We start from the raw sequence: 23332 nt of genomic DNA on the forward strand, positions 1-23332 counted from the left end.
GGGACATCCTTGGTTATGGGAAGCATCAGTCCTCCATGATTGGGGAGCTGATAGACTGACAATCCAGAACCATGACACTGCGGTCAGGGTGAATGTGGGAACAAGAGTTACAAAACCAATTGTGCCTAGAGCATTGGATGACACATCTTCAATGACAATCTCAAGCAAATCAGCTTCGGGAGTATGTTGTCTCTGTGCCAACATGGACTTAGGTAGAACAGAATGTGTGTGTAGAGTAGCAGCAAAGCTCCGCTTGTACTTGCATAAAGCTAGAAATAATCCCTCTTAGAAATCCAACTTGCAAGTTCTACATGCAAGTTCTACATGCGAGTTCTACATGCAACTCCTACATGCAACTCCTACATGCGAGTTCTACATGCAACTCCTACATGTGAGTTCTACATGCAACTCCTACATGCGATTTCTACATGCAACTCCTACATGTGAGTTCTACATGCGAGTTCTACATGCAACTGCTACATACACTCCTACATGCGAGTTCTACATGCAACTTGCCACTCCTACATGCAACTTCTATATGCAAGTTCTACATGTAGAGAGAGAATGTCTTACAATTCCTACATATAGAGAGAGAAGCTTTCCAACTTATATAAATACCCCATAATGGAATGAAGCCCAGACTCTTTGGGACATTGTATTGAGTTCTACTTTGGTATTCCAAGCAATTGTCTCAAGTGTCCATACTTCCTTGCACTCCATGTCCAAAAGCATGTCCTAAGCTTGCAACTCCTCCTCCCCTCTCCTCCAACCTTGCAACTCCTCCCCCCCTCTCCTCCAACCTTGCAACCCATCCTCTCCCTCTCCTCCTCCCTCCTCCTCCTCCCTTCTCCTCCTCTCCTCCCTCCTCCTCCCTTCCTCCTCCTCCCCCTCCTCCTCCTCCTCCTCCCTCCTCCTCCCTTCTCCTCCTCCCTCCTCCTCCTCATCCTCCTCCTCCCTCCTCTCTCTTCTTTCCCCCACCATGTACTCTACCCTGAACCTTGGAACCTCTTCTAAACTCTGGAACCTCTCTCTAAACCTTAGAACCTCCTTCTAAACTTTGGAACTCCTTCTAATCCTTGGAACCTCCTTCTAAACCTTGGAACCTCCTTCTAACCCTGGAACCTCTTCTAAACCCTGGAACCTCCTTCTAGCCCCTGCAACCTCCTTCTAACCCTTAAACTCATCCTAAACCCTACAACCCCCAATGATGATGAAAGCCTTCATTACCTCAACCATGATGATACACGTTCCTTTTACACATGCATACACTATGTTTGCTTACCACACTTCAGCCTACATCTCTCATCGGAATACAACTCGAGGTCCTAAGCTACATGTATACTACAAATGACAACCTTGATATATTTGTAGGTGACAAAAAGCCTCGGAACCCTGCATACTGCTCTTCCCTAGAAGCCGTGGGAAAGAGACAACAATGTTGATATTTAGTATTATTCTTTTATTAAGGAATATTTGCCATGTGTCAAACAACCAAAGGGAAGAGCAAGCCTAAATTTTAGTGTTTGTGAGTTTATGTCATTCATGGGTGCATGCATGTGTGTGTGAGGGGAATAGTCACAAGAAGAATTTGTTTCTATATGAGTGAGAGAGAGAGACAGAGAGAGAGAGAGAGAGAGAGAGAGCCACACACACACACAGGGAGGGAGGGAGAGAGTAGCGGGGGGGGGGGGGGGGGGGCATCATCTGTGTCAATGATTTTCTCCTTGATCAACATCATGTGGCCACTCATCTAGCTAAATAATTGTGCATATAGCCTAGCCAAGTGGTGCCTATAGTGTAGGGGTCTTGAAAGTTGAAACTATATTCTTGATGCTAAAGATATTTTAATATCCTTTGAGACCCAACAGAGTCGATCTGTAACCCATAATAGATGGGTCATGCTACTCATGGGATGAAGGGAAAGGTGGAGTCCATAGGAGCATGAGTGGGAGTGAAATATTTACATAAGGAGAGAAGGGTGAAATTCATGTAGGTTAATGTAGGAAAAAGGAGAGACTCTAGTTTGTGAAACGTTAACTTTGTAACTTGTAACGCTATAAGGTGCAATAATCTCCATACTGACATGTTTGCACCTAATATTACGTATCCTTGAAAAAGTTATCTACACCGGTGGCTCCTCCAAGTCTACTGATCTATTGGACCTTCAATCCTTAGTGAATTATCTTGGCAAGTGTTGCAAGGAGTGCTAGCATCTATCAAGTTGTCAATCATGGAGGCACCTCTCATATCTCTCGAGCTTTGTGCTTGCCTTTGCCTCTAGTCTTGCGCTACAAAGTGAATTCTTCCTTTGCCCTAGTTCTACCTTGCCATGGACCCCTACCCATTTCCATGGATGGAAGTTTGGACATGGGCAAGGGTAAGGGCATGGCCACAACCACTAATGCCTAAACCTAGACCAATAATGCACATCTTTAAAAATGTTTGGCTTTGTGACATGCACCTTTGAAAGGAGATGGCAAGCCCATAAAATGGTGCTCCAAATTGATAAAAGTATTCAATGAATGTATGTAAAGGTCTCTTAAAATAGTTGGAGAAGTGGTGTGGGACATCATCATCTCAAATGTCAACCATATGTTTCATTTGAAGAAAAAAGTTTTGGTGCAAAAAAAGGAAATTACTCAATGCATCTTTTTCTAGTTGTGGGGGTTTCAGTCTCATGGAGTCAAAAAAGGAGGCATATGTTCCTTACAAGCACAAATACTTTGTCTTCTTGCAAGTTCTCGGTTTGGATAGCCATATCCACAACTCCATGCATCAAGATGCACTAGAAATCAAACTCTCATGAGTGACCCTTCTCGAAATGTACTTTCAACAAGTGGCACAATTCTATATAGGCTTGTGAGACTATGTTGTCTTTGGTGTGATGTTGTAATAATGTAACCTTGTAAGCCACCACTACCATTTTTGAGAGGCCTTCAAATTTTTTTCTTATCCTAAGGTTCTCAACCATTTTCTATTCGTTAGTATTAAGGTATATAGAAATCAAGATAAATTAAGGTTATTTTGGCAAATACAATTGTACAACTCATAAGTACTTATTTATTTTGACTTTTGTTTCTAGGCAGGTTGTTGAATCAATTGTTCTTTTCATGGGTTTGAAGTCCACAAATTTCTTTGAGCATTTAGGTTTTGATTGCTCCTTCCTTTCATGGGGTATGGAATCCATAGCTTTTGAGCTTGACATCTATAGGAAACATTATGATTTTTGATGGGTTATTGATTTGATTATTCCTCTTGAATTTGTTTGGTCAAACATGTAGGTACGAAACTTGGTAGCATATGGTTGAAGCAAGTAATTATTTAATTTGACCTTGTCAAAATGGAGAACAAGTAGCACAATGAGAACCCCAAGTGCAAAGGCAAGCTGAGGGATTGGCTTCCTATCTCATGTGATCTTTTGGTTGATTTTTCAACCATGTTCCTTTTCCCTTTCATTGCTATGCTTTCCTTTTTAGTACACAATTGTGCACTTTTTCCAATTTAGAGAGAGGCTAATATCTCAAATGTGTGGACTTGAAATTTGGATCATGTGCACCTAATGCAAGCTAGCAACAAGCATTTTTTACATGTAATGATCATCTTCAACTACATCAGTGTGTGTATACTTACTTGAACTTATTGCTAACCAGCACTTGATGTGTTCAATTGTAATAATAATGTAATTTTAATAGTTTTGAGTTGACGAGGACAACTGGAGGTTTTTTTTATATTTAGCATACTTCGATGGTTGAACTAATGTTCTAGAAGATTAGAACATTAGTAAAATAGAAAGAGCATTCCAATCAAGATTAGATCAAGACGTATGTCTGATTGACTGAAGAGAGCGATGATTCCAGTGCAAGCACCTGAAAGAGCATAGCTAAGCCCAAGATTAGTGCAAAAGATGGACTTTAATGTTAATATGCAGCAATAAAAACACAACTTGCTTGGAGTTTTGGGAACAAAAGGGTCACCTTTAAAAAATGATGCTTTTGTGGGAGTCTGAGTAGAAGGATTCACCTCCATGAAGAAGTAGGGAATCATGTTGCAATAACCAATAACACCAGTAAGGAACTAGCTCAATATGTTGATACATGTGTTAGACATGCAAGTCTCCAGCAGCAGTAGCTAGCCAGCACCCATACATGTGTTGGACATGCAAGCCTCCAACAGCAGCAACTAGCCAGCACCAATATGTCGATACATGTGCTTGACATGCAAGTCTCCAACAACAGCAGCTAGCCAGCACCATATTGCAAATCGTACATTAGGTAGCATGCAGACAATTAGGCCATGCTCTTAATTTTGTAGGGAAATTTTGAAATTAAAAGAAGCTGACATGTGGATGTGATCAATGTGACTGTTGGAGTTATTGGTTGCCTAGGGGCATGCCCTAATAGGGGGGTTCAGCTACTCTGAGGTTCTACAAGGCCTTATGAAGGTAAGTAGTGATTGGTGTAAGAAATTAATACAATGTCTGTGCTCAACAGATAATAGGATCTCGTACGCAATAGAGAAAACAAGATAGTATGGAGAATCAAAAATTTGAATACTATAGAACTGATACAATAGATGGCATTGCCTCCCAACCGTGCGCTCCTATGAAAGAAGCTTCGATGGCATGCTAGAAACAGTAGAAGACGGAGGCTGGATGCTAAGGAATCAGGGTTGTTGTAGCCAGTGATGAAATGGACTTCACGGGCTTGCTCTTATATAGCCACCAGTCATAGTCAGTTAGGCTCAATTGGGTGACCGACCCAGTCTGCCCAAAATAGTCGACTGGGGGTCGATCCTAAAATAGGCCACCGACCATACGATAGAACCGGTGCGCAAACCAGAGCCACTCGGGATCATCTGAGGCTCCAAACGGGCCTCGCAACTTGAGAGTGGGCTGCCTCGAGAAATGCTATGTCTACCCTCAGTGCGGTCAATCAAGGGATGCCTTCCCGCACTTGCATGTAGCCTAGTTGGCGGTGTGCCAACTCTATCTGAAGCCGTCCAGCCATCAGGCCACACATGGCCCCCATCTGGTGTCCAAACCAGGACCTACTGGATAACCGAGCTACTCAAATGCCTTCTCCTCATATGGGGGGCTTACAAGTAGAGTTAGCTGGTTCCCGCGTAGTTACACGAGTGGAGCATTGATATCTAACACCCCCCCTCAATGTCCACCCACAAGTGAACTTACTTTTTCGGCCCAATGCCAAGTCGATGAATATGCCTCTCAAGCAACTCTCTTCCAAGAGCCTTCGTGGAAGATGTCCGCAGCATTCTCTGTAGTCAGACAGTACACCAAGTTGACCTCTCCATCCATGATGAGCTCGCGTACAAAGTGATATTGAATCTCAATGTGTTTTGTGCGAGCGTGGAACACCGGGTTCTTTGCAATTGCCATGCAACTCTGATTGTCACATTATAACTGCGTAGGCTTGTTCTGCACTGCACCCATGTCCCCCAAAGTCCTCCTTGACCACACTGCCTCGCAAGAAGCAAAGCATGCAGATTTGTACTCGGCCTCGGTAGAAGAAAGAGCAACTGTGGGTTGCTTCTTGCTGACCCATGACACAACTCTAGATCCAAGTGAGAAATAGTACCCTATCACTAATCTCCTGCTGTCCACATCTGCTGCCCAATCCGAGTCACAGAATCTGGTCAAGATATTGCCCTTGGTATAGGTGATGCCATAATCAAGTGTGCCTTTGATGTATTTCAGCACCCACATCCCTACCCTCCAATGGTTCTCCCGAGGCTTATTGGAAAACCTGCTTAGTACACCAGTCGCAAAACTGATGTCCGGTTGTGTGTTGCACAGGTAAATCAAGTTGCCCACAAGCCTGTACTTCGCTTCGTCCACCGGTGGTGATGAATCCTCATTTGAGAGCTTCATGTCAACCTCCATAGGGGTACCAACTGTCTTGCACTCAGCCATGCCAAATGCCTTCAATATCTCTCCAGCATACTTCAGCTGTGAAATGAAGATCCATTTCGGCTCCTGCCAAACTTCAATCCCCAAACAGAAATGCATCTGTCATTTCAAAGTCTCTTCCTAGCAAATGCTTCATCTGCGAGATCTTCTCTTCATGGTTCCCTGTTATGACAAGGTCGTCCACATAAAGGACCATGATCATACACCTACCTCCTTCTCTGAAGATATACAAATTTGCATCAGATGGACTCCTCCTGAACTCGTTTTGTAGAAAGTAGGCATCAATTTGCTGGTACCATGCTCGTGGGGCCTGTTTCAGCCCATAAAGTGCCTTCTTCAATTTGCAGACTTTACCTTCTGAACCGGGGATCTCAAAACCTGGTGGTTGTTCCATGTATACCTCCTCCTTGAGATCTCCATTCAGAAAGGTGGATTTCACATCCATCTGAAACACGGGCCAACTTCCCTGGGAAGCTAAAGCCAAAATACTGCGAATTGTGGTTAGTCGAGCTATGGGAGCAAAAGTATCTTGATAATCAAAACCATGTACCTGTGCAAATCCTTTTGCCATGAGCCGAGCCTTGTACTTATCCAACGTGCCGTCAGACTTGTACTTGGTCTTGTACACCCACTTGGTTGTGATTACCTTTCGTTTTGGTGGTTGATCCACAAGGTCCCAAGTGTTGTTCTTCATTATGGAGCCATACTCCGACTGTATAGCCTCCATCCACCTATCATTGCCCTGTGCCTCTTCAAGATACTTGAGTTCATCAGCACGGATCACTTCTATCATCAAAGCATAGTTGACCAAGTGTTCCTGTGCCCTTCTTTGCTCCTCTAATCTCTTGGACCGGCAGTATTCAGATGGTTCCTCCTCAATGGCTGGAGGTTCTCTGCTGTCCAAAAGCTACTTTACCCACTTCAGGAATGGCCGTTGCCATTGTGGTTCTACAGGCTCTTCTTCATCTTCTTTGTCTTGAATCCTCCCAAGCCCCCGTTGGGGGAGTTTGGTCTGCTATTGGTGGCAGTACTGGATGGATATCCTGGTCCTGGTTGTCTGGGAAGGAAGCATCCTCCTCCAATCGATGCGGCTATTTTGAGAACACCACATCGCGACTCAGAATTACCTTCTTGGTAATAGGGTTATAGAGACGGTAACCCTTCGCCTCTTCACTGTAGCCCAAGAAAATACACTTCCGACTCTTCGGTTCCCATTTGGTCTTGGTAGCATCAGGGACATGCACAAAACAGTCACATCCAAAAACTCCAAAATGTGCAGCTGAAGGTTTCTTGCCAGAAAAGGCTTATAGTGGAGTCATCCCATTCACAGCCTTCATGTAGCTACGATTCAGGATGTAAACTATAGTGTTACATGCTTCAGCCCAGAAAGTCTTTGGCAAATCTTTCCCTTTCATCATACTCCAGCCCATTTCGCAGATGATGCGCATCTTGCATTCTGCTACTCCATTTTGCTGTGATGTATGTGGCGGGGGTTTCTGTCTCTTGATTCCGTGACTTTTGCAGTAACTTTCGAATTCAGTTGATGTGAACTCTCCACCTCTGTCTGATCTCAACTTCTTCACCTTCCTCCCCGTTTCTTTCTCGATTATTACATGCCATTCCTTAAACCTACTAAAAGCCTCGTCTTTAGTCTTCAGGAAGTATATCCATATCCTTCTACTGTAGTCATCGATCAGCGTCATGAAGTAGTAGGAACCACCCAAAGCTTCCGTCTCTATCTTTTTGCAGAGGTCTGTGTGAACGAGCTCTAGAGGAGCCTTTGCCCTACTGGCCTCTTTAGGAAAGGGCTGCCGATGCTGCTTGCCCATCATGCAATCTTCACATACATCGGGCAGATCTAAAATTTCTGGTAGGTCTGCAATCATTCCACTTTTATGCATCTCCTTCACAGAACTAAGGTTTAGATGACCAAACCTCTCATGCCACAGCTTAGTGTTCTTCACATCCGCTCGAGCACTAAAAGCTAAGAGTTCATAAATGTTGTTGCACCGTGTACCTTTAATAATGACCTTTCCTTGAAGATCCAGGATCTGTGCACCATTCTTATCAAATTGAACTTTGAGGTCCCGATCCGTGTTCGCAGAAACGAACAACAAGTTTCTCTTGATATCTGGCACATAAAGAACATCGGACAACTATTTTACAACTCCATCTGACTTGAGAGCAATCGTAACTTTTCCTTTTGCTGGACATTTTGCATCATTGATGACTACTACCAGGATGTCATTCCCTACCAGTTGTAGAGAGGTATACCAATCCTTCCGACTGGTCATGTGGCGCGATGCACCACTATCAATGATCCAAGGTTCATCCATAGGTACATGAACTGCCTCCGTGCAAATCTCCTCAATTGCTACGAATAGCTCTATTGGTGCTGCCTGCGTGCTATTGCTGGACTCTTTCTTTACTCCGTTCTTCTCATCTACAATCTTCTTTCAGCACTCATTCTGCTTGTGCCCTGCCTTGTTGCAATAGAAGCACTTGATCTTCTTCTTTCTCTTTTTATCATCAGAAGAAGATGGGTTACCAGAGTCCTTACCCTTACCTTTCTTTGATCCGGTCCAGAAAGCCGAATCTTCTCCAGTCCTCGTCTTTTGACGCATCTCCTCCTCCAGAAGCATCGCGCTGAAATCCTCAAAGTTGAGGGGTGGATTTCTGTTCTGCGTATTCAGCGTCGTAACAAGACCATCGTACTTTGGTGGGAGAATCCGTATGCACCTTCGTGCTAGATTCTCGTTGGTGATGGTGATGCCAATCGCAGTAGTCATCTGATCATGTAGATTCTTCACCCTGGTGATGAACTTCTCTACCGCTCAGACTTAGACAACTTCTCGTTCGTGAGTTGAGTCTCCAGATTCTGAATCCATGTCTGATTCGTGGTCTCGTACTGATTTTTCAAGATCGTCCATGCCTCCGCTATGGTGACATGTTGAATTAACACCATGATGGAATCACTAACACTACAGACAATAGTACACAGCGCATCTGCATTTCTTCTTGTCCACACGAAAATCTCATCCACAGTTGGTACTATCTATTGTCCTGCATTGGCTGGATCCGGTCTCACAACGGGCCTCATCTCCACCCTAGTAGCAGTGTCCTAAAGCTCGTATGTGCTTAGGATGGTCTTCATCTTGAACTTCCAGAGTGGATAGTTTGAGTCGTCTAACTTTTCGCTTTCACCGAACAGTGGGATTCGCAGTCTTGCGGGCTGGGCCATCTCTCACAATCTGCTCGCAAACAGAAAACACACTACCAAATCTTCTTGCTAGAGTCCAGGCTCTGATACCATGTAAAAAAATAATACAACGTCTGTGCTCAACAGATAACAGGATCTCGTATGCAAGAGAGAAAACAAGATAGTATGGAGAATCAAAAATTTGATTACTATAGAACTGATACAATAGATGGCGCTACCTCCCAACCGTGCGCTCCTATGAAAGAAGCTTCGATGGCATGCTAGAAACAGTAGAAGATGGAGGTTGGATGCTAAGGAATCAGGGTTGCTATAGCCAGTGATGAAATGGGCTTCGCGGGCTTGCTCTTATATAGCCACCAGTCGTAGTCGGTTAGGCTCAATTGGGTGACTGACCCAGTCCGCCCAAAATGGTCACTTGGGGGTCGGTCCTGAAATAGCCACCGACCATACAATATAACCGGTGTGCAAAACAAAGCAACTAACCTATGGCCTCCGTTCGGCCCAGAGCCATTTGGGATCATCTGAGGCTCCAAACGGGCCCCGCAACCCGAGAGTGGACTGCCTCGAGAAATGCTCCATCTACCCTCAGTGCAGTCAGTCAAGGGATGCCTTCCTGCACTTGCATGTAGCCTAGTTGGCGGTGTGCCAACTCTATCTGAAGCCGTCCAACCATCAGGCCACACATGGCCCCCATCTGGTGTCCAAACCAGGACCTACCAAATAACCGAGCTACTCAAATGCCTTCTCCTCATATGGGGGGCTTACAAGTAGAGTTAGCTGGTTCCCGCGTAGTTACACGAGAGTGGAGCATTGATATCTAACAATTGGCTCATAGACTTGGAGCTAGTATATGATTGGATCATGCATGTTGGAGTGAGTTTATCAGTTGACTAGAGTGGATGTGACTCGGGATGCTCTGGAACATTTGCATGTCTGACCACATGGCAGTTTGGAGACTTCATGCAATTGATTGTGGCAATGATCAGAGAAGCAAAAAGTGTATATATCCACATGAAGAAGATGAATGCTCTATCTTTGTCCAACCAACTTCATGAGAGCCACCTAGTAGCTGTAGCCAAGCAACTACTCATGCTAGGTCATAAAGTCTTATAGAGAGTCAATTGTGTCAATCATTGTACGATCAACGAACACGATAGTGGTGAGAGCTAGTTCTTCATTCTATTTCAAGTCCCATCCAATTTTATGCAAGGCTTATATTTGGGTACTCTCAAGCATCATAATTCCTCTAATCACTCAATTCTTAAGGTGGATGGTAGTCAAAATACTGCAATTCATACTTTATGTGTTATCTTGAGTGAATTGCTTCATCTTATGTTTAGTTAATCTAAGAGAGTGGGAAAGCTCTAAAGCTAACGTTGACTACATTTGCTATGATTATAGCTACAATTTCATTGTATTGCCACGGGATAAGCTTGTAATTAGCACTTGTGTCCATGGGATGTGTGCCAAGATGGCAAACCTATGAGTGGTTGTTAAATCTACATTTCATGGCTATGGGTGCTATTTGAGGGTTGACGGTGCATTGTGGCTAAGTCACCTCCTTTTAGTGGCAAGTATCTCCAAGAATAGTGTGTGCTAACTTTTTTTGGGAAAAGGTAGATTCTAGATATAGAGAGCTTACTCCATGCTCTAGAACCTATAGTTGAAGTCTTAGGGACATCCATCTTTCATCACAACCCTTATCTGCAAATCAGAAGCTTCATGTGCCAATTTTCCCTCATTTGGTCAAAATCATATCCTTTTAAGTCTCTATTCTTGGACAAAGCCAAAAAGTAGGCTATTCTATAGTTAACTCTTGGTGAGATTTCCCAAGGATTTGGGAAACAACTCATAGTGGTCCTTCACATGGGGATGACTAGCATGCACTTTCCCTAGAATATATCTAGTAATTTACCTCTCCTAGTAGACTTAGTGATGTTCCATCTACTGAATGGGTCAATGTTTGCTTGGGTGTAGCCATTTGGTGAGAGGTTCAAGGCATTTTTTGCATACGTATCTTGCCTAACCCATAACTTATGCAGTGGTGCCAAATTTTGTCTTCAAGTTATAGTACACACTCCAATCTTAAACATGAGACAAAAAATAATAATGGAATAAATATTTGGAATGAGATCATTAAAGCATTACAAGTGATATGTCGCATGTGAAGCATGCATCCTAGAGTATAGAATATAACAATTTATTCAAAAACATCAAAATTTTGTTCTACACATGCATGCAACCAAGTAGTCATTCAAAAGTACACTACATGAGATTCTCTCAACCCAAGCACATGCCTAATTGAGAACCTTAGGTATGGTTTAAGGGGCCTCCAATTTTGTGCTAAAATTATGCACACCCATTCGAGGGCACCATATCTTTTTCTTGATTTGTTAAAAACCAAAATGGATTAAAATTTTGGAATCCAAACTAGTGGTACTACTACATGGTGGTCTTAAAACTTTGATAGTTGGTGATATTGGTATCCAGATTCACCCTAGAATGGAAACTAGTGATACTATTGCATGGTGGTTTTAAAACTTTGATAGTTGGTGATATTGGTATCTAGATTCACCCTAGAATGGTGAAAATGTGCAACTTGTGCATGTGCAAACATTTTTAATAGATACAGCACTATTTACAATTGTATATTGGTTCTCTCCCTGTACTTTCTTGCTATAAGGATCATAAGCATGCCAAAGTTCATTGCATTTCATCATACACAGCATCAAACCCAATAGTGTGCCTTTTGGCCTATGTGTGTTTTGAAGAAATATAGGCTACATTGCACTTGTTTGGGATATACAATTTTGCTTACATGTATCCTTGGAGGGGGGAACTCCAGCAATTGAAAATTTTACTACTCCCATGATTTTTTTCACACCTCCCACCTACAAATCTATGAATTTTTGAATTTTCACACCTGCCACCTACAAATCTTTGAATACCACAACCTACATCACTGTGCAACCTACATAGTAATCCCTGCTCATCAATCCTACCCTTGAACACACACCCAAAATTGCCCTCCCCTTAAGGAGCATAGGCATTGAGATGTTGAATGCCGAGATGACCCTTGTAGCCCAGAGGACATGTAGCAGTGGTCAGTGCATAAAAACATTGATGTTAGATGACTCGAGCAAGTTGTCTTCTATGAAGACTGCATGAGTAAGATCAAAGATGTCATAGATCCTCTTTTGAATGAACAAGAAACAATGAGCCCAATTGTTTCCATTGACCATGGTCAGTGTATGTTCAATTCTACACTAGTGAGCCAACTAAGTGGGAATCCAATGTTATCAAAGGAGAGACTCACAAGGATTCATCAAGGAATATACTACTCTAAGAAAGAGAAATCCCAAGCTATCTCAAATGAGATGATTTTTGGAATAGGTTTAAATTGCGTTGTATTCTTTGTAAAGTGGAGAAGAACACAAAAAACATAAAGCAATCCAGCCTGTATATAGAGGAAGAAGAAGACAAAAGCTGCATGTTATCTTGGGCGAGTCCAAAAGAGGAGGAGAAAATCGATGGAGGATATGTGGAGTATAAGAGAGGTTTTAGGCTTATAGATAGGCCTTTAGGAGTGCAAGTTCATCTTGAATGGTATCAAAAAGACTAAAGGATCAAGATGCTTCACATATGACTTGGTAAATCTTTAGATGATAGATATTGAGAGTATTTGTGATGTTTGCTTGTCATTTATCTTACTTTGGGATTTTTGGTATGGTTGCCTAATTATAGCCCGGATTATAGGTGATCACTAACCATCCATCTTGCATAATTTTTTGGAATATTTCCTTTCATAGTTGAGTGTGTTGGGAGGTGGCCATCTTTGGTATAATGTATTGGGAATTTGGTGGTGTATCTATCCATCTTTGGTGTAAGGAGATAAGTGTGATTCTATCTAGAGATTTGTTCTATCTTTTGCTATAATTGAGTAATTCCATCTAGAGTTTCTTTAATCTTTTTCAATCATACGGAGGTAAGTGTGATTCCATTTGGAGATTTGTTCTATATTTTTCTATGGTTGAGTAATTCCATCTGGAGATTTATTATATTCCCTACCTAGAGTTAGAGTGAGAGACTAAAAATAATGATGAACATGGGAATCTGGTTGCTTGATATGTTGTGGATAGGGATGAGCGTCTTTACTAGTGGGATATCAAAGCTTATTTCCTTTATTGTTATTCGTATTTGTCATGGCTAAAGATGGATTATGTGAATGGGAAAATGATACCAGTATGTCATTTTATCTCTAGGTTGAACTTGAACTAAGGATGAGTTGTTTGATTGCTTAAGTGTTTTTATTATGTTCACATGGATGTGTTAAACGTGCTTTTCACTTCAAGAAAAACTCTTCCTAGAATGCATGTAAAATAAGAGCCTTGTGAAGGGGCAGGGGGGGGAATGAGAGAAAGTGTCTCCCTCGAGGATGCGATATTGTGGCCTCTTGGGAGACACTTTTTCTCATTTTATTTTCCTTTTGGAATCTTGCAAGTTAGGGGACTTGACTAACCTACTTAATATCGCAGCCTTGAGGGAGACACTTTCTCTCTTTTTTTTTGCCTTTTAAAAGCTTGTGAGTTAGGGGAATTGACTAACTTACTTGAGAAATGATGGCCTGTAGTTGTTGTCCGGTGCCAAGAGGAGGAGAGGGAGCTATGTTAGGAGTTGTTGCCACTTTGATCTAGTACTATGGCTCTATGAGTCAAGAGAGGTAGTCAGGGGAGGGAGTCTAGGGAGTATAAAGGAATATTATCTAGAATGCTTTATTTTTTATATGGCATATGACCTTGGTTTACCTAACTAGGCTAGTTTGATTGACTTGTAGCTCACAAGAAAGTGTTGAATATAGATTTACTTTTGTTACAAATGGTTTAATGTGAAATTGCAATTGTGGAAGACTCTCATGGACAAAGATGCTCACAAAAGTAAACATGGGTGTAAGAGATAAGAGAGCAAGTCGATCCTCTTTTGATTGTGTCACTTATCAACACAAGAACCTGAGTCATTTATCATGAAGAAATTTAGTAAACAATACCAAAAGTCAAAAAAAAGTTGTGCAAAAACCAGCATCATCTTCATATGATTGTTACTAAGGAACTACTATTGTAAATCGATAGGTAGATCCATACGTGGATGGCAACAAGATTATGGGCATCACTAAGGTGATGATCACTTATTGAAAATAGCGAGCTACCAATGGCAAAAACAAAAGAAGAGGGAGAAGAGATACCATGAATCAAACACCATTAACACTGAATGGAGTATAAGGAGAAAGTGCAAGTGGTGGAAGACTACCGAAGATGAAGATACTCACAAAAGGAAAACATGGGTAAGAGAGACAAGAGAGCAAGAGATTATTTATCTCCAAAGGTGGACTTCATTTCCACACCACACACTTCATCTATATGTGTTCTTATACAAGAATATGGATTGAGTTTCTCATGCCCTAATCCACTCACCCAGTCCTCATTGGCTTATCCTTCACATGTTTAGCCATACTTACATACCTTACATATCTTGCTTCCAGTACATGGAGATATTCCAACAATGCGAGACCATGGGTTACTTGAGCTAGGGTCAATTAGACTAAGGACCTAGAACTTGGCTATATTTGACCATGGGTATAGTTGACCTAAGCATCATTAGGTGATGATCACAATGTTGATTATGTGGCACTAACTTTGTACCTGGTGGGGGGGAAATGTTTTTTTTCAACATGAACGTCAACACTTGAGTTTGTTGTGGACTCACCAGAGACTATTAGGTGCATTGTAAGCCCGTGGCTATTTCATATTCATGCTATATAGTTATGAGATGATGTAAAGTGCATGAGGCTATGTAGCAAATGCTACAATCCATGGAATACATGCTTTGGAGACTAATTTTGTGCGAGTCATTATTATGTTATTTTTTCACATAAGATTTTTGCTAGACATTCTTGTTTATGTGTTGTAGTGGTATAGACATTCCTTGAAGCCATTTTGTCCATTGTGAGTTTATATAGCTTCTCTTGCAGTCTTGTTTTATTGACTACCAAAGCATTCATGTAGGCTTGCTTTGTTGTGTCACAAAGAAACTCTAAGATTATGAATTTTCTTAGTTTAGAGAAAGAAGTATGTGCAAGATTGCTATATTGTGCCTTTATTGATTTTCCCTTTCCTTTGTGACTACTCGTCTCACTTTGCCATATGTCACTATGTATTGGCTATGGATTGCTTTGTGTCTTGTGAGTATGATCCTCTTCTTTCTTCCCTTCTTACATCCTTGTTTTGTGAGCCTAATTCTTGCAAGTCATTGAGGCAAGTTTTTTGGACTCATTTGTGCCTTGTGTGTGTAAGTGGGAGCCATTTCTATCCATTGATGATGCTTGGCTTATGGATTGTGCAATTCTTATATGCTTATGGATCACCCTGCAATCCACTGTTGAGCTTGTTTTGAAGCTTTACTATACAAGTTGGGCCATATGTTGCATTGGTGCTCACCTATCAATGAATATTAGTATAAAGATTGGGGATGTTTGGCTTATGCATTAAGCAATTCTTAGACCTTGATGTGGGCAAATTTGATATAAAAGCATTTAGAATCCACAATCCTTTAGGTAGAGACCACAATAGGTAGAGGTCACATTTATGTCAACAAACATATCGTATTCATGCTTGGAGTGATATCGATATGCATAGCCCAATGTATCATGAAGTTGGCTTGTCCTTTGAGGGATGAAATTATAGAGAATTGCAAGAATAGAATATCCATATGGTGAGAAAATTCAATCTCATATCAAGAATTGATTTTACATTTTATGAGATCTCCCCCCTTAGAATCTTTCACCATTGTCAAAAACATTTTTATTAGACTAGTTACTCTTCCACAACCCATATGATGTCTATGAGCAACCATGTAGGTATGTATTTAATCCCATTATGTATGTGAGTGCTCACATGGGCCCCATCTCTATGCTAGTTTGTGTGGGCACTAATTCCCATCTACCCACCTAATCAAATACTTTAAGGGTTGTAAGGCCTAAAGTTATTGTTAGTATAGAACTCTGTGATGACATTGAATGACCTTCTTGAGCCTTATTGAATTCAATGACTTTGCTAGCTAGGTTAAGTTCTCTTGCTATTTGTTACACACAATTATGGATACTTAGGCAATTATGTAAAGGCATCAGATGGGTCATGGCAAAATGATTGTTGATGGATTGATTTTATTATGTGAGGCTTGTGGAGTCATTATTGTTGATTACGATGTAGTCAAAGGAAATTGTTAGGGAACATAAAGGTTTTGATTACTATGGCGTTTTAAAATCCATTACAAATTAAATGCATACCAATACATGTGTATCAAGAGTTTGAGGTTTGCTTAAATTCTTTCCATAAGTTCTTACTTTCCTCCATGCTTGATAATGGAATTACGTTTACCTCTTCATAGCACCCTTAATGAGAAATGTCATCTAGATAGTTATTTGATGGAATGCCAAATTTTTGGATTGTTGTCCATGCCAACAACATCTTGATTGAGGTAATGCAAATTACATAGCAAAAGTGTCACTGTGATCGACAGCCTTCATAGGGAATATCCCTTCAATAAGGCATGCCTTGTATTGTTCAAATTTTCCACTTGGCTTAAGTTTATCCAAAATCAACACTTGCTATGAATGGACTGTCTCTATACAAATAACTTGATAATTTCACAAGCTTGATTTTGTTTAAGGACTTCAAGAGTAGTTTGTAGCCATTTTTCCAAGTTTGACTTCTACTAGCGAAGTAAGCACCCGTAAGAAAGCACCCTCACCCATTTGTCCATAACCTCTATGTTGAGATATCAAGCTCTACCCCCGATATATCTCCTGGATGACTATCATTTATGTCACCGCCTATGTTAGTTGTACTCGTGGTGTAGTTAGACTACCACGTATGTTTTTGGTTTGGGTTCACATATGAACCACGTATTCTAGGGTTTGACATATAGGGTATTTCCCTCTTCTATTGTATTATTGTTGTGTGCAAAAGTGAAGAAAGGCTTCACCCTCCAACCTTGTGTCCTCTCTCTTTTGTGTGTTGTGAAGAAAGCTGAACTTGAGTCTCCTATCTCTCTCCCTTATTCTTTACATGGTATCAGAGCCTTGTTCGTGGTAAGGAGCTCAAGAAAGCAAGCCAAGTTTGTGGTGTCCTGGTAAGAGGACCAGTGTTGCTTTCCTATTTCGAGTTTGGGAGCAAATCTCTGCAGGTAGCACAGCCAGAAGTGCAGGAGTGCACTGTTTCAGATTGAGAGGCCCTTCGCGGTGTGGCGAGAGCGCAGTATTTTTTTGATTTGAGGCCGTTTCGGGGCCCGTTTTGAAGGCGGAAGTTCTTCGCAGGCACTCAGAAAAAGGCCCTGTTTTTCGCTGTGCGACCACTGGCGCGGCTAGTCGGTGGAAAGGTGCCACAGAAATTGCATCGTATGCCTGTGTGCAGAGATATTGGGAGTTGCAGATTCATGCCTGTTGCCTGTTGATGCAAAATCATCACTAGGAAGTGACTGTGTGGTGAAATACCACTTTCGTCAGTGTTGCAGATCTGCCCCTGTGAGGCTTTTTGCAGAAGTTTTGCTATTTGCCCTTGTGAGGCATTTGCTGTGTTTACAGGTTGCTGTTGCAATTCGTGATTTGTAAAATGTCTGAGAATCTGTCTACCATTGTCAGTGAGAAGCTTGACAAGAACAACTTCCAAGCATGGAAGTTTAGGATGACAAACTTCCTTATGGGAAAGGGAGTTTGGGAGTACATCAGTGGTGAAACTGCAGAACCAGTTTTGGGTGCTGCTCCCACTCCTGCTGAATTGAAGGCCTTTAAAGAATGGCATGAAAAAGCCAGAAAATGCCTATATTGGCTGTCTGTTAGCATTTCAGATTCTATGATTGTGCATATACAGGATGTAGAGACGCCTAAGGAGGCATGGGATACATTGGTGAAGCTGTATAGCACAAATACCAAAGCACGAAAGATGCAGCTAAAGCAGGAGTTGCACAATGTGCAAAGGAAAAATCTGAATATAAATGAGTATTCCTTGAAGGTGAAAGGCCTTGCAGATTCTCTTGCCTCCATTGGAGCACCTGTTGATGATGAGGACTTAGTGTCCGTGACCTTGAATGGTCTTGGGAAAGATTATGCACAGTTTCGGACATCCATTGGAGTCCGTGAAACATTTCCTGATTTTCAGAAACTTATTGCTCTCTTGCTGAGTGAAGAGCAAAGGAATGGTGGTTCAGCCACCTCAACTTCTCAAGAGACTGCTTTCTACTCGAATACAGGTAGAGGCAGTGGTAGAGGAAGAGGCCGTTTTGGTGGCTGTGCAGGAAACCAGAATCAACAGCAACAACAGGAAAACCAGTCCTATGGAGGAGGACGTGGTAGTTCTAGAGGCAGGGGGAGCCAAAGAGGCCGTGGTTCATGGCAAAGGAACCAGCAAGTAAATAGCAGCACAGAATGCTGTTATTGTGGAAAGCCTGGACACAAGGAGAATACATGCTATAAAAAGCAGAATGACATCAAAAGTGGGAAGTTGCAGCAAAGCAACTATGCATCATCAAGTGGGCATGGTGATGACAGAAATGAGCATCTTTTTGTGATCCAGCATATGGTTAACTCCATGTCAGGAGATGCTGCAGCTTGCAATGATGTTTGGTATGTTGATTCAGGTGCCTCTAACCACATGACCAGTCATGGTGAGTGGTTTCATGATGTTAGAAATTTGGATAAGCCAGGTTATGTTGAAACAGGTGATGATACTGCGCACCCAATTACGCAGGTTGGTAAAGTGCCATTGGCTATGCAGGATGGCAAAACGAAGTACTTGGCAGATGTACTTCATGTTCCAAAAATCACTAAGAACCTAGTTTCAGTTGGCCAGATGGTTGAGCAAGGTCTGCAGGAGGTTAGATTTAATCCTGATGGATGCTTTGTTGAGGACTTGAAAAATAAGTGCCGCTTGGTTGCGAAAGGCAACAAAAATGGCAGAATGTTCACCTTGGATGTTGATATGCCTGAGGTGAAAGCTGCTATGTTTGCGCATGGGAGAGGTGTCATTGCAGATATTGAGATATGGCACAAGCGCATTGGGCACGTGAATATACAAAGGCTGAAATCTATGCAAACGAAAAACATTGTTGCAGGTTTGCCTAAATTCAGAGTTGAGGGAATGCAAAAGGTATGTGAAGCATGCCAAATGGGTAAGCAGGCCAGACATGCATTTCCCAAAAATGCTAAGGTGAGCAGAAGACCTTTGGAAGTGATCCATTCAGATGTTTGGACAACCAAAGCTGCTTCTATTGGTGGATGCCATTATTATGTGACGTTTATTGATGACTACACTAGGAAGGTGTGGATTTATTTTATGAAGCACAAAAGTGAAGTGTTCAGCTATTTCAAGGCTTTTAAGGCCATGGTTGAAAAAGAGAAAGGTGTGCATATTAAAGTGCTGAGATCTGATGGAGGGGGAGAGTACTTTTCAAAAGAATTTTGTGAATATCTGAAAGAACAGGGAATTCAAAGGAAGTACTCATGCAGGTCTACCCCTCAGCAGAATGGGGTTGCAGAAAGGAAGAACAGGCATATTGCAGAAGTAGGACGGGCGATCCTAAATGAGAAAAACATGCCTGATTATTTTTGGGCTGAAGCAGTAGCAACTGCAGTTTATATTATGAACAGAACCCCCACTGCAGCTGTCCATGGCATGACGCCTGAAGAAATGTATACAGGCCAAAAACCAGATATTTCTCACTTGAAGGTATTTGGTTGCATAGCTTATGTTCATGTTCCTGATGAGAAGAGAACAAAGCTGGATCCAAAGGCAGAAAAATGCATCTTTATTGGATATGCTCTGCACCAGAAAGGGTATCGCTGTTATAACCCTTCCACCCGCAAAATGCAAGTGAGCAGAGATGTTGTTTTTGATGAAATGAGCAGCTGGTATGCACCAACTGTTATGGTAGGAGATGCAGATGCAGGAAATGGGAATGCTGCAATAAATGCAGAGCAGCAATCTCAAGCCTTGAGTGGACCCAGAGATTCCTCTACTAGTGGATCTAATGCATGGACAGGGAGATTGAGATCTAGTGAATCGTCACATGGCAGTCCTGATAGTGTTGTGCAGGTATCACATAAGGGAAAAGAAAAAGTAGACAATGCTCCAGTGTTTGATGTGTCTATTGGTAGCTCTCATGTTGATGGAGAGTCAAGTGGCTCTGAAATGAGCCTTGATGAGGAACTTGGGATTCCTTCTGTTGTTACACCTGGTGCAAGGAAAAGCAGGCATGATTTAAAGACTCCTGCAACTGATCCAGCTGTACGGAGGTCCACTCGTATTAAGTATCCAGTTGACAGGCTGAGATATGATGGGTATACAGCACATCACTATGCTTATATGGTCAAGGTTCTAGAGGAGGCAGAGCCCACATGTTTTGAGGATGCAGCAGGGCATAAAAATTGGGAAGCAGCTATGGATGAAGAGATGGCTGCCTTGGATGCAAACCACACTTGGGATTTGATGCCTTTGCCTCATGATAAGAAGGCTATTGGCTGCAAGTGGGTTTACAAAGTAAAGCACAATGCTGATGGGTCTGTTAGCAGGTAGAAGGCAAGATTGGTTGCCAAAGGTTTTGCGCAGACATATGGAATTGACTATGAGGAAACTTTCAGCCCAGTTGCAAGGATGGCAACCGTGAGAGCAGTAATTGCTATGGCTGCTGCAAAGGGATGGTCTTTGCATCAGATGGATGTGAAAAATGCCTTCTTGCATGGTGATTTGCAGGAAGAGGTTTATATGATGCAGCCAGAAGGTTATGAGGATAATTCACACCCCGATTTTGTATGCAGGTTGCGCAAAGCCTTGTATGGCTTAAAACAGGCGCCGAGGGCATGGTCAGATAAGATAGGGCAATATCTTGTCACTATTGGATTTCAGATTTCCAATTCAGATTTTTCACTTTATGTGAAAAGGACAAACAGAGGGATTGTGCTTGTAGTCATCTATGTTGATGACTTGATTATTACAGGTGATAGTGATGCAGACATTAATGAAGTGAAGCTGCTGTTGAAGCAGAAATTTGAGATGAAGGATTTGGGAGAGCTGCGTTACTTCTTGGGCATTGAGGTTATTAGATCCCCGAGTGGGATATGGCTGTTGCAAAGGCAATACGGTTTGGACATGCTGTCCAAATATGGGATGACAAGCTGTAAGCCTATCTCTGTTCCATTGGAGCAGAATGTGAAGCTCAATGCAGAGACAGGTGAGCTTCTTGAAGATATTACTATGTACAGGCGCATAGTAGGTAGCTTGATTTACATGACTATAACCAGACCAGATTTGAGCTATGCTGTGGGGCTGGTGAGTCAGTTTATGCAGGCACTGAGGAAGCCACATTTGGATGCGGCTAGGCGCATACTGCGGTATGTGAAGTCCACATTGCATTATGGACTGTTTTATGAAGCTGGGTGTGCATTACAGGTACATGGATACACAAATGCTGACTGGGCTAGTAGTGTCTCAGACAGGAGATCTACTAGTGGTTTTATGTTTTCCCTTGGGAGTGGTGCCATCAGTTGGAGCAACAAGAAGCAGCCAACAGTTGCCTTGTCGAGCACAGAGGCTGAGTACAGGGGTGCAGCAATGGCTGCATGTGAGGTAGCTTGGTTACGGAAGCTACTTGCAGATATGGGACAGTCAATTCATGCAGCAGTTGTCATTCATTGTGACAACATTAGCAGCATCATGCTTGCTAATAACCCAGTTTATCATGCTAGAACGAAGCACATTGAGGTGCATTATCACTTTGTGAGAGAGAAGGTTCTAGCTGGTGAGATTGATCTTGTCTATGTCAGCACTGAGGAGCAGGTGGCTGATATTTTTACGAAGGCATTGGGTACCGAGAAGCTTCGCAGATTTAGGAGCTTGCTTGGTGTACGTGAGATGGATTTGAGCTTGAGGGGGAGTGTTGAGATATCAAGCTCTACCCCCGATATATCTCCTGGATGACTATCATTTATGTCACCGCCTATGTTAGTTGTACTCGTGGTGTAGTTAGACTACCACGTATGTTTTTGGTTTGGGTTCACATATGAACCACGTATTCTAGGGTTTGACATATAGGGTATTTCCCTCTTCTATTGTATTATTGTTGTGTGCAAAAGTGAAGAAAGGCTTCACCCTCCAACCTTGTGTCCTCTCTCTTTTGTGTGTTGTGAAGAAAGCTGAACTTGAGTCTCCTATATCTCTCCCTTATTCTTTACACTCTAATCTTTCCACATCACCTCTCCAATCAATCCATTTAAGAGGCAATATCTACTATAGCTCAACCAAAAAGTGAAATAAAATTAAAACTCAAGCTCTCCATATTATACCACACCAATAGCAAACCTTGCCTCCAAAAGTTGGAAGAAGTGCAATAGCAATAGGATGATTTGGGAGGGGAGATACAATATTTGCATTTCTTTGCAAGTCAAAAGAGACCAATTAAAGTGTATCTACATTCCATTCCTTGTCATTGCATGAATGAAAGTAGCTAGCAAAGTAAAAGGGCAAGGCTATTGCTAGTATCACGAGGTGGTATGCACAAGGGTGGTCATTGAGTGTTCTACGTACCATATTGAGTTTACGTACAACTTATCCTTTCCTCCCTTTATGCTAGCATTGTTGATCCTCCCAAAGGGTACAATTGCATGTGACATGATTGTGCTCTTTAGATAGCATGAAAGTTGGGCATTCAACTTGTAATGTGCTTAAGAGTAGTTGGGCTAGCTGATTTTCCAATGTTTGGTATCAACATTTGATCTCCTTTTTTTCGTCTTTAACATTGGATATATATGTTGGTAGAATTGGCAAAGTTGAACATTTTGCTATACATGTTATCACTAGAGATTGTAAACTCTTTGAAGTCATACTATCTTCAAGATTAATTGGGCTTGAAGATTTACCCATGTTTGTATCCAACGCTAGTTCTATATGTAGGCAAAGAGAGAGAAAGAAAGAAAGATCTATTAACATCTCTAGAAGACCTCATGAGTGTATGATACAAAGTACAAGCATCAAAAAGTGATGTACTACATCTGGATAACCATAGAAATGAGGGAATGCACAAGCTCAACTCCTCTCGAGTTATTATATGGCATAACTACAATCTAGTACAATCATAAGGTGGCC

Source organism: Dipteris shenzhenensis, chromosome 29 (assembly GCF_047967505.1).
Source record: "Dipteris shenzhenensis isolate YYH24624 ecotype China chromosome 29, Dip_SZ_1.0, whole genome shotgun sequence".
NCBI lineage: Eukaryota > Viridiplantae > Streptophyta > Polypodiopsida > Gleicheniales > Dipteridaceae > Dipteris > Dipteris shenzhenensis.